General features: G+C 46.4%; 1 protein-coding gene across 3 annotated transcripts in view; it reads right to left on the bottom strand.

The window, feature by feature from the left end:
- Window positions 1–17,219, bottom strand: part of LOC135055829 (phosphatidate phosphatase LPIN3-like) — a 178,418-nt gene that overhangs the window by 56,550 nt on the left and 104,649 nt on the right. For 2 of the 3 annotated variants that reach the window (XM_063960331.1, XM_063960330.1), the window contains exon 2: window positions 14,934–15,120. The exons of the other annotated variant lie outside the window; for it this stretch is intronic. The gene's annotated coding sequence lies outside the window, so the exon portion shown is untranslated. The remainder of the gene's footprint in view (window positions 1–14,933; window positions 15,121–17,219) is intronic. 3 annotated transcript variants of the gene reach the window in all.

Below are 17,219 nucleotides of genomic sequence, written 5' to 3'. Positions count from 1 at the left end.
TTCCCAAAAACGACAGCCATTTCGTCGGATTCAACTGTGACTTCGGCAAGTTTAGGAGCCAACGATGTTGTTGCAGAACTGTCAGGGAGAGCGCAATGTCCTGCTCCAGCTTGTCTTTGGATCTCGCCTTTATCAGGAGATCGTCCAAGTAAGGGATAATTGTGACTCCTTGTTTGCGAAGGAGAACCATCATTTCCGCCATTACCTTGGTGAAAATCCTCGGAGCCGTGGACAGACCAAACGGCAACGTCTGAAATTGGTAATGACAATCCTGAATAGCAAACCTCAGGTAAGCCTGATGCGGAGGATATATGGGGACATGTAAGTAGGCATCCTTTATGTCGACCGACACCATGAAATCCCCTTCCTCCAGACTGGAGATCACTGCTCGGAGAGATTCCATCTTGAATTTTAATTTTCTTAGGTAAAGATTGAGAGACTTTAGGTTCAGAATTGGTCTGACCGAGCCGTCCGGTTTCGGGACCACAAACAGGCTTAAATAAAAGCCTTTTTCCTGTTGTGACGGGGGAACCTTGATAATGACTTGATTTAGACACAACTTCTGTATTGCATCGCATACAACCTTCCTGTCCGGAAGAGAAACTGGTAAGGCCGATTTGAAAAATCGGTGAGGGGGAACGTCTTGAAACTCCAGTTTGCACCCCTGGGACACTATTTCTAAAACCCATGGGTCCAGGGCCGAACGAGCCCAGAATTGACTGAAGAGCTTGAGACGTGCCCCCACAGGTGCGGACTCCCGCAGAGGAGCCCCAGCGTCATGCGGTGGATTTGGCAGAAACCAGGGAGGAATTCTGCTCCTGGGAACCTGCCACGGCCGGAGATCTTTTACCTTTTCCTCTTCCTCTATTGGCAAGGAAGGAATAACCTCTGCCTTTTTTGTATTTATTTGGCCAAAAGGACTGCATCTGAAAGTGGTGAGCTTTCTTTTGTTGTGGAGGAACATAAGGCAAAAATGACTACTTACCCGCGGTAGCAGTACATACCAAATCAGTGAGACCCTCACCAAAGAAGACACTACCTTTATATGGGATAGACTCCATAGCTTTCTTAGAGTCAGCATCAGCATTCCATTGATGAATCCACAATGCTCATCTAGCTCAAATTGCCAAGGCATTGGCTCTTGATCCCAAAATGCCAATATCTCTCGCCGCCTCCTTTAGGTAGGCCGCAGCGTCCCTGATATAACCCAGTGTTAACAGGATGCTATCCCTATCTAGGGTATCTATATCAGATGACAAGTTATCTGCCAATTTTTCAATAGCAGTACTCACTCACGCCGATGCAATGGTTGGTCTGAGCAGCGTAACGGTGGTGACGTAAATGGATTTTAACGTAGTCTCCTGTCTACGATCCGCAGGATCCTTAAGGGCTGCCGTGTCAGGAGACGGTAAAGCCACCTTTTTAGACAACCGTGATAGAGCCTTGTCCACAATGGGAGATGATTCCCACTTATCTCTATCCCCAGAGGGGAACGGATACGCCACCTGAATCCTTTTGGGAATCAGAAACTTTTTGTCAGGATTTTCCTACATTTTTTCAAAAAAGGTATTCAGTTCATGAGAGGACGGAAATGTTACCTCAGGTTTCTTTCCCTTAAACATACAGACCCTAGTATCAGGAACAGCAGTGTCCTCCGTGATATGTAACACGTCTTTTATTGCCACAATCATGTACTGGATGTTCTTTGCCAATTTTGGGTCTAATCTGGTATCACTATAGTCGACACTGGAGTCCGTGTTCGTGTTGGTATCTGTCTCTGCCAACTGAGCAAATGCACGTTTATGTGACCCCGAAGGGGTCTGGACCTGTGATAACACATCCTCCACAGATTTCTTCCATGTCTGGTTCTGAGATTCAGATTTATCTAATCTCTTATTAATAAGAGCCACATTAGCATTTAAGGCATTCAACACATTTACCCAATCAGGAGTCGGCGGTGCCGACAGGGTCACTCCCACAGCCGTTTCTGTCCCTACCACAGTCTCCTCCTGGGAAGAGCACTCAGCCGCAGACATGCCGACACACGTGTACCGACACCCACAGACACACTGGGCAAATAGGGGACAGACCCACAGTAAAGCCTGTCAGAGAAACACAGAGGGAGTTTGCCAGCTCCCAACCCAGCGCTCAATCCCAGATCTGAAACTCTAATATAAAGCCCCAGACCAGTAGGCGCTTTTATATTTGCACCAAATTATGTGCCCCCCCCCCCTTCCCCGTTTTGCACCCTGTTACTTGTACAGCAGTGTTTGGAGGAGAGGACCAGCGTCTCTGCAGCTTCTGTGAAGAGAAAATGGCGCTGGTGAGAGCTGTGAGGGCTAAGCCCCGCCCCCTTAATGGCGCGCTTCAGCCCCGCTATTTTCTTATTATATATTACTGGTGGGGGTTCGGATCTCGTGCCCAGGCACTCCACTCCACTCTTGCCAGCCTTAAAAAGACGATTTTATGCTGCCAAGGCCCCCCCGCACCCTGCAGTGCCGCTGTGTGTGGGAGCATGGCGCGCAGCGCGATCGCTGTGCGGTACCTCAGAAAGCTGTCACTGAAGTCTTCTGATCTTCTTCTACTCACCTGTCTTCTGACTTCTGGCTCTGCAAGGGGGGTGACGGCGGGATCTGGGAGTGAACCCCTAGTCGCACCTAGTGTTCCAAACCCTCAGGAGCTAATGGTGTCCTGTAGCCAAGAAGCAGAGCCTTTAAACTCATTAGAAGTAGGTCTAACTTCTCTCCCCTAAGTCCCACACTGCAGGGAGACTGTTGCAGGCAGCCTCCCTGAAAATAAAAAAACCTAACATAAAGCCTTTTCAGAGAAACTCAGTAGAGCTCCCCTGTGTGTGACCAGTCTCCCTGGGCACAATTCTAAAACTGGAGTCTGGAGGAGGGGCATAGAGGGAGGAGCCAGTTCACACCCCTTCAAAGTCTTAAAGTGCCCATGTCTCCTGTGGATCCCGTCTATACCCCATGGTTCTTGAAGTGTCCCCAGCATCCTCTAGGACGTATGAGAAATATATATATATATATATATATATATATATATACACACACACACACACATATACACACACACACACACACACACACAATATCATTTTCAGTTTATAGTTTTCTAAATATTAGGGGAAAGGGTTCTGGAATTTGGATTTTTGGGGATTTGGAATATTTGCATGCCATAATGATATATCTTAGAAAATGTATTTGTTTCATATACACATAATACACATATGGGGTAATTCAGTTGTCCGTGAAATTCTAGGCTTTTATTGTTACCGTCGATAATTCTCCATAGGTTTAACGCCAATTTAACGCCAATTTCTTTCAGCCCTGGGACAGCCCCCCTCCCCCACTCAATGGCTAATTAGGCATTAAAAAAAAAAAATTATTATTATTTTTAATTGCCCGATAATGGCATGTCCTTTTCGGGGTTCAAAATTATGGAAATTGGGGTACAAGGTATGGGACAGGTATATTCAGGTGCTTTATGATTGGGATAAGTGTTTTTAGGCTTGTGGGAGTAATCTATTTTTTCTTTTGGAAGTTTTTTAAGTGGATTTAAATGATTCAGATAAATACTTATAATTCTTCTGTCATCCACCACAGTTGTTTTCCGTGGTCTTCCGGGTCTTTTGGTGTTGCTGAGCTCTCCAGAGCGTTCTTTCTTTTTAAGAATGTTCCAAACAGTTGATTTGGCCACACCTAATGTTTTTGCTACCTCTCTGATGGGTTTGTTTTGATTTTTCAGCCTAATGATGGCTTGCTTCACTGACAGTGGCAGCTCTTTGGATCTCATATTGAGAGTAGATAGCAACAGATTCCAAATGCAAATGTCACACCTGGAATCTACTCCAGGCTTTTTTTTTTAATTCAATACTTTTTTATTGATTTTGTGTTTTTCAGTGAAACAAAAATACAAAAACAAACAAAGCAAACCAAAACAAATCCCCAACCCAGGGAATACGCAGATTCCCAATTCTAGTAGTAACCAATTAGTACAGTAAAGCATGTGCAGGCTTAATTCCGTTACAGATAGTATGAATTAGAACTAGTATCACATATTAGCATGAACCATATAGAACAATGTATATTGTATAGAGTCGTCTATGGCAACACACCATAAATATTGAGCATATCATAAAACAGCAATATTGGCAAAGTATGGCCGACCGACCGCGGGCGCCAGGAGACCCCACAAATAAAGAGAGGCAGCTCACCCCATGCAGGTCCAGAAACACACTCCCACACTAACCCCCCGGTACGTGTCTCATCTCCCGTCCGCCCAGGCACGGAGCCCTCAGTAGTGGGTACTCAGACACTCTGGGCCATAAAGCGCGGAGACTCAAGCCATCTACCCCACAGGTCCTGATATTTTTTCCCCGCTTTTCTAGCTAAGTATACATATTTCTCATGAGAGGCCGTATCATTTACAAGTGAGACCCAGGATCGCATTGTGGGCGCATCTTTGGCTAGCCAAAGCCGGGCGATACACACCTTGGCCAGGCCACATAGATTAATTACATATCTTCTGGCAGGGAGGTCCAGGGCATCCTCCTCCACAGCAGATAACACACATGTCGTCGGGGAGCATACAGACGAGGGAATACCCGTTGACACCAGGGCGTCAATAACACCCGACCAGAACACAGCTACCTTGGGGCATAGCCAGATAATGTGCCAAAAGTACGCATCCAGACTATCGCACTTAGGACATCTGGAGGAGTGGGTACCCCCTATACGTCGCAAGCGCACTGGGGTCATATAAACTCTGTGTATTAGAAACAGTTGGATTTGTTGATATCTGGTGGTGGTAGTGGATAATCGTGGAGAACACAAAGCACCCTCCCAAATCTCATCAGAGATGGCACCCAAGTCAGATTCCCACTTATTCCTGAGAAGGGATAACGGGTCAGAGTAGTGAGATCGAAGCATGGTTGTATAGATGTTGGACACCAGATGTCCATTTCCCAGGGACTGCAGGAGAGACTTCACCGGGGAGTCAGCTATCGTTGGGGGAGTATCGGGAAATTGTGCATTAAGCGCATGTCTCAGTTGCAGGTATCGGTAGAAATGAGACGAGGGTACACTGTAATCCTGTTGAAGTTGCAGGAAGGATTTCAGTATACCATCGCTATACAAGTATCCCAGGGATGTCACCCCCCACCTCCCCCACACCGCCCCAGTCTGCAGCGAAGCCAATTCTGGGAAGCCAAAGGCATTGTCCAGAGGAGTATCTGGGTCAATACCCTGGCCCAACAGGATAACATGTACCTGTTTCCATATGAGGAAGGCCTGTTTTATTATAGGGATCTTGGACAAGTTAGGGTTCCCACAGATAAGCATCTGTAATGGAGAGCCATCAGGGTAGGCCTGTAAAAGCATCTGGGAGTGTATGGTGTGAGCATCTGGGGCATTTACCCACTCCCATATTTGTGCCAACTGCGCAGAATAGTAATAAAATCGAAACATAGGGAGAGCTAAGCCTCCCAGCACTCTCGGTCTGGACAGAACGTCAAATCTCAACCGCGCTCTCCGACTGGCCCAAATTAAAGAAGAGAGCAAACTGTCAATCTGTTTAAATGTCTTCAAGTTAATATATATAGGGGATTGCTGGAGGACATAAAGGAGTTTAGGCAAGTATACAATTTTTACCAAATTGACCCTACCAGTAACAGTCAGGGGCAGAGTCCCCCAAACTTTGACCTTTGAGCGGAGATACACCATCTGCGGCATGATATTAAGGGAAACATAGGTACAAGGGTCATTCGATACCCATATACCCAGGTACTTGAAAGAGTCTACCCATTTAAGGGGGGTATGAATCACTGGGGCCACAGGAACCGGGCCTCTAAGTGGAGTAATGGTGGATTTGTCCCAGTCAATTTTGAGTCCGGAGAAGCGTCCGTAGTTGGTTATCAAGTCAAGGAGTTTAGGTAAGGAGGAGAAGTAGTCGTCCACAAAGAGCAAGAGGTCATCAGCGTATAACGCTATCCTGTCCTCTCTTGCGCCAACCCCAATACCCACAATATCTGGATTTGCTCTAATCAAACATGCCAATGGCTCAATAGCAATGGCAAACAGAGTCGGAGACAAAGGGCAGCCTTGTCTCGTTCCCCTGGACAGGGGAAAGGAGTCCGAAACAAACCCGTTCACCGAGACTCTGGCCATGGGCAGAGAATACAATAATTTAACATAGCCAATAAAGTTGGGGCCCACGCCAAACCTACCCATAGCCTCCCAGAGGAAAGCCCACTCCACCGAATCAAAAGCCTTTGCAGCATCTAAAGAAGCTATAACGGCAGAGCAGTCCTCCCCCTGAGAAACCTGAAAATGAGTGAACAGGCGCCTCAAATTTACAGCGGTGGACTTGCCAGGCATGAAGCCCGTTTGGTCAGGGTGAATAATTTGGGAGATAACCTGGTTAAGTCTGGAAGCCAGAACCTTGGCTAGGATTTTAATGTCCGTGGGCAGCAGGGAAATAGGACGGTATGATTCAACCTTCCTGGGGTCCTTATCTGGCTTGGCAATGACTATAATCAACGCCTCTGCCATAGACGGGGGAAGCACGCCTTGGGCAAAGATTTCATTTAATAACTTAAGCAACTGAGGGGCAAAAAAATTGATATGCTTCCTATACAGTTCTGACGGAATGCCATCAAGGCCAGAGGCCTTACCAACGGGGGAGGCAGAGATCGCAATCTCAATCTCCTCCAACGACAAAGGAGCATCGAGAAGAGCCCTGGCTTCACTGGAGACACGTGGCAAGTGGATTCCATCCAAGTAGTCACGCAGTTCTAGTGGGGAACAGGACAATTTAGAACTATAGAGCGTCTGATAGTACGAGACAAATTCCGCCACGATTTGGGGGGTGCGGTCCAATACAGACCCAGCCGAGACCAAAACCTCCACTACAGTATGAGAGGAGCGGTCACCCCTTGCAAGATTGGCCAAATAAGAACCTGGTCTATCCCCAGTAGCATATTGGACATGCGAGGAGAAGAGAAGTCTGTGCTGGGTTTTCCCCCACAGGTATTCCTTCCATTCACCCAGCGCATGGAGCCACACCAACTTAGAGGCGTCTAGGCCATCGCGCACATACATCAGCTCTGAAGCAACTACCCGGGCCTCCAATTCAGATTCAAGTTTTCTAAAGGAGGATTTAAGACTCCCCACCCGTTTAATCAATGTTCCTCTTACAAAGGCCTTGAAAGTGTCCCACAGCAAAGACACATCCGAGGTGTCTTCATGCATAACAAAGAATTCTAACCAGCTAGCTTCCAAGTCTGATCCCTCACCCATATGCGTCAGCCAAAAGGGATTGAATTTCCACACTGCTTGGCCTCGCTGACAGTTTAAGTCAATATGTAACGATATGGGGGAGTGATCCGAGATACCCCTAGTCTCATATCTGACAGTTCGAACTTTGGGCAAAAGCTCCCGTCACAAAAGAGCCAAATCTATCCTAGAGAAGGAAGAGTGAGAGTGTGAAAAACATGAGTACTGCCTCAAGTCGGGATACTTCAATCTCCAGGGGTCAACCAAAGTCAGCTCCGAAACAGTGTCTGCAAATGGGGAACGCTTGGGCTGTGGGATGCCGTAGACAGCCTATCCAACTCGTGGTTTAAAACGTTGTTGAAGTCACCCATACAGATAACAGCTACCCCAGGGGACGCAGCCATAAAGGCAGACGCCTTTTTAAGGACGTCGTGCGAGTATGGAGGGGGCACATACACAGCCAGCAATAATAGGGGGGACGGAGTTAATTCTGCACTTGAGAAACATATATCTACCCCATTGATCCGTTTGCACAGAATCAAGCGCAAAGGGAACAGACTTCCTAATTAGGATCGACACTCCCCGGGACGCTGCGGTATGCATGGAATGGTAAGCCCAGCCCACCCAAGGTTTTTTAAGGGACATAATCTTAGTACCCAGTAAGTGGGTTTCCATCAGGCAAATTATATCCGAGGCGTAAAGCTTAATCTGTCGAAGCACCAGGGAGCGCTTAATTTTGTCATTGATCCCCCGCACATTCCACGACAGAAATTTAACCAAAGCCATAGCAGGGCATTGTTGTAATATCACAGAGCACCCGCGGCCGCCCGCCCCCAGTGACTACGTCTATGTCGCAGTTAGCTGCGACATAGACGTAGCGGAAACAAGCACATTGCACAGCGAAAAGTAAAAACAAATCAATAATAAGTCTAACAGATCCCCGCCCCCACCCCGTATACCACCTAAAATTAGCAGCATACCTGGATCCCTAACAACAAAATACCCTAAATACTAACAATAAGAGCTAAGGCAGAGAACGCCTTAACATACTCCGCCAATACCAAACAAGGCCAAATTCTAAATCCAATAAGGGGGCCAAGAATTTAATGACCTTAAGACAGGAGAATCTCCCAGCTAAACTCAAATCGAATCCCCCCTAGACCACTACACCCACCCCAACTGTATATCCCTTTACCCCTTAAAGACTTTATGACAAAACAAACACAGAGATTATAAAGCCTAAGAACCGTAAAGAAGTAGCATCTAACAGTCTCCCGTCTCCGTAGACCTACCCATTCCCAGTGAAGGTCCATAAGAGCCACAGAGAGCCCCTACGTGTGCAACATAGCAGCACAACACAAAATAATAGCATAGTGACTAGTAGAAAAATCACATACAGGAGTTCAATCAGCGGCTAATGCCCCCCCGAGCCGGAAAGCGTCCATCCAGCCAAACTAACATCTCGCAGGGAATCGTGAAGAATATATCCACAAATAGCTATACATCCCTCCCGAGACAATACAAAAATAACATAGCAGGCATTTAAGAAACAGTATACTTGCAAGTAGAGTAATCAAATGCATAAGTTCAATCAGCGGCTAACGCCCGCCGCGCCAGAAAGCATCCATCCAGCCAAACTGACAGCTTGCAGGTAGTCATGAAGAATATATCCACAAATAGCTATACATCCCTACCGAGTCAACACACAAATAACATAGCAGGCATAAGAGAAACAGTATACTTGCAAGTAGAGAAATCAAATGCATAAAGTTCAATCAGCGGCTAACGCGCGCCGTGCCGGAAAGCGTCTGTCCAGCCACACTGATGCTTCACGAGGGGTCATGAAGAATTTTGTTTCTCCATCCGAGACCACCCGCAGTTTAGACGGAAAGAGCATGGCATAAGGGATATTCAGTTCACGCAGCCTGCGTTTCACAGGGACAAACTGAGCTCTATCCTTCTGGACGTCGATAGCAAAATCCGGAAAAACTGAAATTGTAGAACCGTTCCACTTAAGGGGGCCCTTAGTGCGGGCCAGTCTCAGAATCACATCTCTATCCCGATAATGAAGGAGCTTGGCAATAAACGTACGGGGAGGTGCCCCTGGAGGAAGTGGACGCATTGGGACCCTATGGGCACGCTCCACTGCAAAGTGTGAGGTGAACTCCTCCGCTCCAAACGTATCCAGCAGCCAACGTTCAAGAAATTTTTCAGGGGAGGCACCCTCCTCCTTCTCCGGAAGTCCGACGAAACAGACATTGTTTCGTCGCAATCTCCCCTCCATATCTTTTTATGTACCTCCGTCATCTGAGACTCCAGAGCAGAAGTGCGTCTACTGAGAGGCGTAACCGTGTCTTCCAGCGTGGAGATGCGCGATTCAACTTCACCGACCCTCTCTCGCACCCGCTGAAGGTCTTGGTGTATAATAGATAAGTCCGCCTGGACCTGACCGATCATGTCGGCCAAGCGGGCTTCCCTGGCCGTGACCGCATCCAGCACCTTTTGTAAAGCAGCATCGGTGACCTCCACAGATGAGGAGCTAGCCGACGGAGAAGGCGGTGCCGAAGTCGACCGTACTTCCCCCCCCTGCTGGGACCGTGTCGGAGGATTTCTGGAAAATTTTTCTAACTTCGCCGCAGCCGCGGCATACTGATGCGGCTTGACCATTATAGCCAAGCAGACAGCAGGGAGCGAGGAAGTATAGTAAAGAATATAGCAAAAACTGTCCAGGGGCAGCCAATGTATAATATAGTGTAGTATATCAGAATTGTCCAGTCGCAGGCTGCGGGTAAATATAGTATATCAAAACTGTCCAGCGAACGACCACGGGAACATATAGTGTATCAGAGGAATAAGCCTCTGCCAGCCCGGAATGAGAATTCACAACAGCATTCGGGACACCAGCAGCATTGATTTAGACAGATATGTCCTGTGGGATACTCCAGGGGTTAATACAGCACGGCTCTCCTTCCCCTGTGTAGAGCTGAGCTGGGCAGGGCAGCACTTATAATGTGGGGAGGGCACAGGCACTTTTATTGGACAGCCGTGCCGCGCACCTCATCCCCAGCAGTAGAGTAAAGGAGGACAGTGCAGGAGCCGAAGAGTACAGGCTGGGGCCGCCGGAGCGAGCGAGGAGAGCGTCGGCGGGTCACGTGACAGCGCCGCGGCCGGGAACCCCTCGGAGACCCTCTCAGGCACAGGCGGGAGCAAGGGAGGAGAAGCGCCACAGTCTCCCACGGCAGCGGCAGCCACGGAAACGGGTGCAGGCAGCGCTTAAGGCAGAATCCGAGTGCAGGCTCTCACCGCGGGCAATCAGGATGGCGGCGTCCCACGTGATCCAGCGGGCCCCGGACCCCCGCACACCGGAATCGGCCTGCCGCAGCGGATAAAGAGCAGACGGGTCCCACAGCGGTACAGAGGCACCTCCACACTGCCTCCCAGGTATTGGGGCGGTCTGCAGGCCCAGGGGGGGACACAGGATGGGAATTCAGGATAAAGTAGCTGGAGAGACACACAGCCTGTGTGCTACTCCATGTCCGCCGAAGCCACCTACTCCAGACTTTTTACCTGCTTAATTGATGATGAAATAATGAGGGAATAGCTCACTCCTGTCCATTAAATAGCTTTTGCGTCGATTGTCCCATTACTTTTGGTCCCTTAAAAAGTGGGAGGCACATATAGAAACCGTTGTAATTCCTACACCACTCACCTGATTTGGATGTAAATACCCTCAAATTAAAGTGGAAAGTCTGCAGTTAAAGTTTGTTTAATTTCAGATCCATTGTGGTGGTGTATAGAGCCCAAAATATGAGAATTGTGCCGATGTCCCAATATTTATGGACTGGACTGTATACCCATTTATATGTACCCCTTATTTAAATAGAACATTTATTTTACACAAAAACACTTGCTATCTATTATTTTTTCACTTTCTTATAAAAATGCATACAACAGCAATTTGACACAATTTAAGTACCCCAAATACTTTTATACTAATACACTTTTAGGGGTATATTCAATTGAAGTTGAAAGCTGCCGTCTGCCGGAAAGATGGTAGTTTTCGACTTTTTTAGGTCGGAAGGGGTTCTGACCTATTCTATATACCCCAAAATTATCCGACAAGTCGGGGAATTCGACTTGTCAGAAAGCACGTGGATTGGCGGAATAGCCACCAATCCGCGTGCTTCTGTCGGAAACGGGGCCAAATCCAATAGGATTTGGCCTTCCTTCCGACCATCTCAATCCGACTTTAAAAAAAGTCGGATTGAGATGAGGGACATGAGGGAGCTGAGAGGAGGAGACGGGGTGGGGTGGGGTGGGGGGGGGGGGAGACGGGGAAGAGCCGCAGGGAGATGGGAGAGAGCAGCGGCTACAGCACAGCATATGCAGGAGGATGTGGCACAGCCGCCGCTCGCGGCAGCTTCCACCTGGCTCCAGCAAGCGAGGTCTCGCTTGCTGGAGCCGGGTGGATGCTGCCGTGAAGTCTGGTGGCGGTGCCACATCCTCCTACAACAATGCTCTGAATGGATCCGACTTCAATTGAATATACGCCTTATACTGTTATACTATATTCGTTTGGCTTTTTATTTTATTTTTAGGTACAGGCAGGTACCCTATTTTTAGGTACCCTATTATCACCTACACTTTTCAGGGGGTTTTTGCCGCCAGGAATTATTGTGCGAATCCCGTTTTTGTATATTTGCAATTGAAAGGGTAGAAAAAGGGAACGTACATACTGGGCAAAAGCCGCAGTATCGCAAGATATTCGTGAAAAGTTAACTCGTGGTAAATTACTGCATTTTTGGAGACAAGTAAATCCCCCCACCCAATAGCCTTAGGTTCATTTTATACAATATTTTTAATAATACTGTGTATGAAACAAAGTTTGTCTACACAGACCCATCAGAAAGCAGAGGTGTCACTATCTCAGTAGGCGCTCAAAACATTTCCAGTTTTGGACCATTTCAGAATTCATTATTTCAGATAAGGGATACTCAACCTGTACAACGTTACCTAGTTTCTAGTATACAGTACGTCTGCTTGCAGAACTCTCCACTTACCCCAGTTATGTTATTTGGGGGTTTTTTCTCCTAAAATCCATGTACCTCCAAATAGAACTTACCTGTCTAGGTGTGAGGTTTGATAATCCTTTCACAATACAATATTGTGGGGGCGTGACCTATTGACAAGCCATATATGTGACAACAGAAAGGGTGCAGTATGAAGGTATTAATGGCTTAATGCCAGGTTAAGAAAGATCACACAATTTCATAAGTACGTAGCAGACAAAACCCCCAGAGTAGCCTTATATCCTGCTCAGAGGAATAATATTAAGTCTAGCACATACATTTCTATAGGACAGGGAGTAATAAAGCACAAATATCTTTTTTAGGTTATTGTCCCTTTAATTAGTTTTTACTGGTATCCTGAGTCTGGGTCATTGGCTGGATTGCCACAGGTGTCTAAGTTGACCCTATTTTTAGTGACAGCATTAAGGTAAATGTATCTGTGACTTAAATTGTTAATACATAGTTGTCGACTTTAGAGTAGTCCCCTTCAAGAACTCTCGCAGAAGGTGTCAAGGTTGGAGACGTGGGGTCGTAGTGTTGTGAATCGTGTCATCGCTACCTGGCCTGCTGTGCAGCACCACAATTCACGATGAATCGCCCTAGATTGGGAGGCTGATCTGTTCTCCCAGGAGTTTGGGAGAGCTCCCCGAAATTCTAAAATCTCCCAGGCATTCCAGGAGAGTAGGCAAGTGTGACACTTAGGTCTAAGACTATGGGGGTCATTCCGAGTTGTTTGCTCGTTGCCGATTTTCGCAACGGCGCGATTAAGGCAAAAATGCGCATGGTACGCAGTGCGCATGCAGTAAGAATTTTAGCACAAAACTTAGTAAATTTACTCACGTCCGAAAGAAGAATTTTTTGAAGTGATCGGAGTGTGATTGACAGGAAGTGGGTGTTTCTGGGCGGAAACTGGCCGTTTTCTGGGAGTGTGCGGAAAATCGCAGGCGTGCCAGGAAAAAACGCAGGAGTGTCTGGAGAAACGGGGAGTGGCTGGCCGAACGCAGGGCGTGTTTGTGACGTCAAAACAGGAACGAAACGGCCTGAGCTGATCGCAATCTGTGAGTAGGTCTGGAGCTACTCAGAAACTGCTAAGAATTTTCTATTCGCAATTCTGCTAATCTTTCGTTCGCTATTCTGCTAAGCTAAGATACACTCCCAGAGGGCGGCGGCCTAGCGTGTGCAATGCTGCTAAAATCTGCTAGCGAGCGAACAACTCGGAATGACCCCCTATATGTGGGGGGTATTCAGCAAAGTGTGTGTGTGAGGGGGGGGGGGGGGCAGTTGCCCCTGGGGTCCCCACACATAGGGGGCCCCGACACAGTCCCCACAAATAGTATATTAAGGGAGGGCAGAACTGCGCTCCAGTTCTCCTTTTGTGGTCCCCATCCCCCTCCTCAGCATCAGCTGCAGTGACCATAGAGCGGACAGAAGAGATGTTGCAGCACGCACTCCTCCAGGCTGTCCGTAGCTCCTGGCACTCTTGGAAAAATGAGAGAAGGCGGGGAGTTGGGTGCCAGACTCCTGATTCCTTCCGTAGGATCCCAACGCCGGAATCCCGACAGGTGGCTAAATGCCGGCGGTCGGAACCCCAACCACAGCCCCGTATTCCCACTTGGGTGGTGGGTCCACGCCAACACCCGAGTGGGAATATAACTTGTGGCGAGCACAACAAGCCCGCGAGGGGACTCGCTGTCGGCTGCCAGGATGCCACTGTCGGGAAACTCACAGCCGGCATCCCAACTGCCGGTATATCGGATGTATTCCTTTCCTCCTGCTGTTGCTGCTCTCCTTCGGTGCTGGGCCCAGTGAAGTAAAAAGGAAATCCCCCTCAGAACACTTCCCACACTAAACAGTGAGTATCCCAGCATACCGGGACAGAGCATGTGCTCTCTCCCAGCTGTTGATCTGCTGCTCGGGCATTCCACTCCCAGCCCTTCCTGCCCAGTACAGACATTGTGGTGGGTGTGTGTGTATATAGATTATATATAATAGTTATATTGATAGGGGCCCCCACAGGTTTATTGCCCAGGGGGCCCCACAAACCTTAATCCGGCCCTGTATAAAGCACTAGCCAATCAGCTTCTAGCTCTCATTTTACATGCAGTGTTTACAAAATGACAACAATTAGGTGATTGGTTAGTGCTTTATTTCTCTCCACTTTATCTCTCTCCATGCTTTGATAAATAATCCTCCAATACACATAAACGCTGTACATTATCTCCTTATATATGGTCATTCTTCTTTTCATAGGACTTCTTACTGAATTTTAATAGCAGCATAAGTTACTCTAAGCTTACATGGTTCTATTTACTATCCTCGCAGAGCCCTTATATAATAAGTCTAAACTAAAGCAAGGCCTTGTTGAATGTCTGTCATTATGTGACAAGACCAACCCTTGGAATTCACTGTCATTATTCACCAGAGCACTAATTGCAGAGACCTTTCCTGCTGTCCTGAGTAATACTGTCATCTCTGTAAAGATCAGATTTCATCACATTCACAAACAAAAGCTGGTTTCAAAGAACAAACTGCATACGTGCAGCAAGCAAAATAGGATCACACTATAGCATTGTACACTCACATTTGTGCTAAGTCGTTCATCAGCCTGCCAGTCACTGACACTTTAGGAAGGATTCAGGAACACTTCAATGTGCCAAATGCTGCAGAAAGATCGTTCCCAGAATCCTACAGTAAAAGCAGAAGAATTCTGGGAGTCGTAGTTTGTAAACCGCTGGAGTACTGTACTGTGAGCGGAGCACCCTTGCTTCCTGGTGAGAGTGGAAACGATGTTATTATCCAGTGTTGCATCACATGTACAGTATGTCGTGTCATTAGCAGCTGAGCACAGTAAACTGTGATTGTAGGGACATGTAGCCTTATAATGCAACAACTGCCAGGGGCCTAGATAAATAGTATTGCCCACAGTTCTGGCAATATAAAGGTATTATAGTATTACTGTGGTAATACAAAATGACAATAAAGTGAAATTGATACTATTATTATTATTATTATTAATTATTATTATTACCACTACAGTTTTAACAATTCAGAGCTTGGAGCTGCTGTTTTTCACTGCTTATTTTAATGCAATAGTCATGATGCCACAATGCTACTTTACAGAGGAATGATTGTTACGTGTGAAGGTAAGAGAGAAAACTACAGCGAAGATAAGTTGGTATGCAGAACAACAGAAGGAAGAGAATACCGTTATCTCCCTTCTGAACAGTTAGTAGAACATTTATTTTGCACAAAAACACTTGCTTTCTATTATTTTAATCAAACTTCAGTGTCTCGTGAATCTCTTCCAGCTGTCCATTTTATAACTGTCACGTCTGCTGCCCAAAACCGGAGGCCAAAACTTGTTTGGGAATTAGCAGCGAAATCTATACATCATTGCGGGCATCAGTGATGATTACCTGCACCACATTACCACAGCTGCCAGGCTGTTAACCAACCAGCCCCATTCTAGCCACATAACACCCATCCTATACTCCCTTCACTGGCTGCCTGTAAGATGGCGAATCATCTTCAAGATTGGCTTACTGCGTTTCAAAGCATTATATGACCAGGGCCCAAGGTACCTGAAGCAGCTTCTGACCCCATACTGCCCCACTCGATTACTGCGATCTGTAGATGAATGACTTTTAGCAGTACCTAGAATCTACCGTAATTCATCTGGGGGTCGAGCTTTTAGTCATGCGGCTCCGACTCTATGGAACTCACTTCCCCGCACAGTGCGAGAGGCCCCAACTATAGAATCCTTCAAAAGTAGACTCAAGACTTTCCTGTTTACTCAAGCATTTCCATAATGTCCCTTTTAGTATCTTCATGCTTCTGTATTTTATGAAAATGTACTTCATTATTTTCTGTACTATATTATGCTATGTATCTGTTAAGCGCCTTGAGTCCTATTGGAGAAAGAGCGCTATATAAATAAAATTATTATTTTTATTATTATTATTATTATTAGACTTTGTGCTTCCATAATGAGTACAAGGTGTGGCTATTGAATAATGAGACTTGTAAAAAATAAACCATACTGCATGAGTTAAAGGGAGTGGTGGAGCATTTTGCATGTTTCACCCCTATCACACAGATAGTGTGCCGTCACACAGCGTTCAAAGAAGTTGTGTTTTTCTCATGCATCGTAAAATGGTTAGTCCAAAAGTAGTTTACTTTAACAAAACACCAACCAAATATTTCCGTATGGTAACCGAAGCTTACGCTGCAGATTGTATGTCACATGCACATGTGTTTGAGTGGCTAAAAATTATTTAGTGACGGTCGTGAGGATGTCAAAGATGATGAACGTCCCAGATGGTCTTGCACATCAAAAAACAGATGACAATGTGGAAAAAAAATGGGAAAATTGTTTGAATTGACTGTTGACTCCGCATCCGAATGATAGTAGAAATGGTAAACATCGACAAAGAAACTGTCAGGCAAGTTTTACATCAAGATCTTAACATGACAAAAGTTTGTGCTAAGATAGTTCCAAGGCTTCTCCCTGCCGAGGAGAAAGAAAATCAAAAGTGAATTTGTACAGACATTTTGGAATAAATTCAAGCGAGTTAGCAATTTTAAGATAAAATTATTATCTGTGATGAAACATGGATCTTCCAGTACGATCCTGAGACAAAATGCCAGTCCAGGCACTGGAAAACACCATTATCCCCAAAAGTGAAGAAAGCACGTCAAAACAAATCCAAAGCCATATTAATTGTTTTCTTTGATATCATGGGTGTTATTTTGGCAGACTGGGTACCAGAAGGCGCAACAGTGAATCAACATTATTACAAAAATGTTCTAGAAACTTTGTGTGAAAGAACCAGAAGAAAGAGTTATGGAAAAATGATTACAGCCTCAA

Source organism: Pseudophryne corroboree, chromosome 3, assembly GCF_028390025.1.
Source record: "Pseudophryne corroboree isolate aPseCor3 chromosome 3, aPseCor3.hap2, whole genome shotgun sequence".
NCBI classification, from domain to species: Eukaryota; Metazoa; Chordata; class Amphibia; order Anura; family Myobatrachidae; genus Pseudophryne; species Pseudophryne corroboree.
The sequence above is the reverse complement of the archived record's forward strand: the minus strand, read 5'-3'. Positions and strand labels throughout refer to the sequence as shown.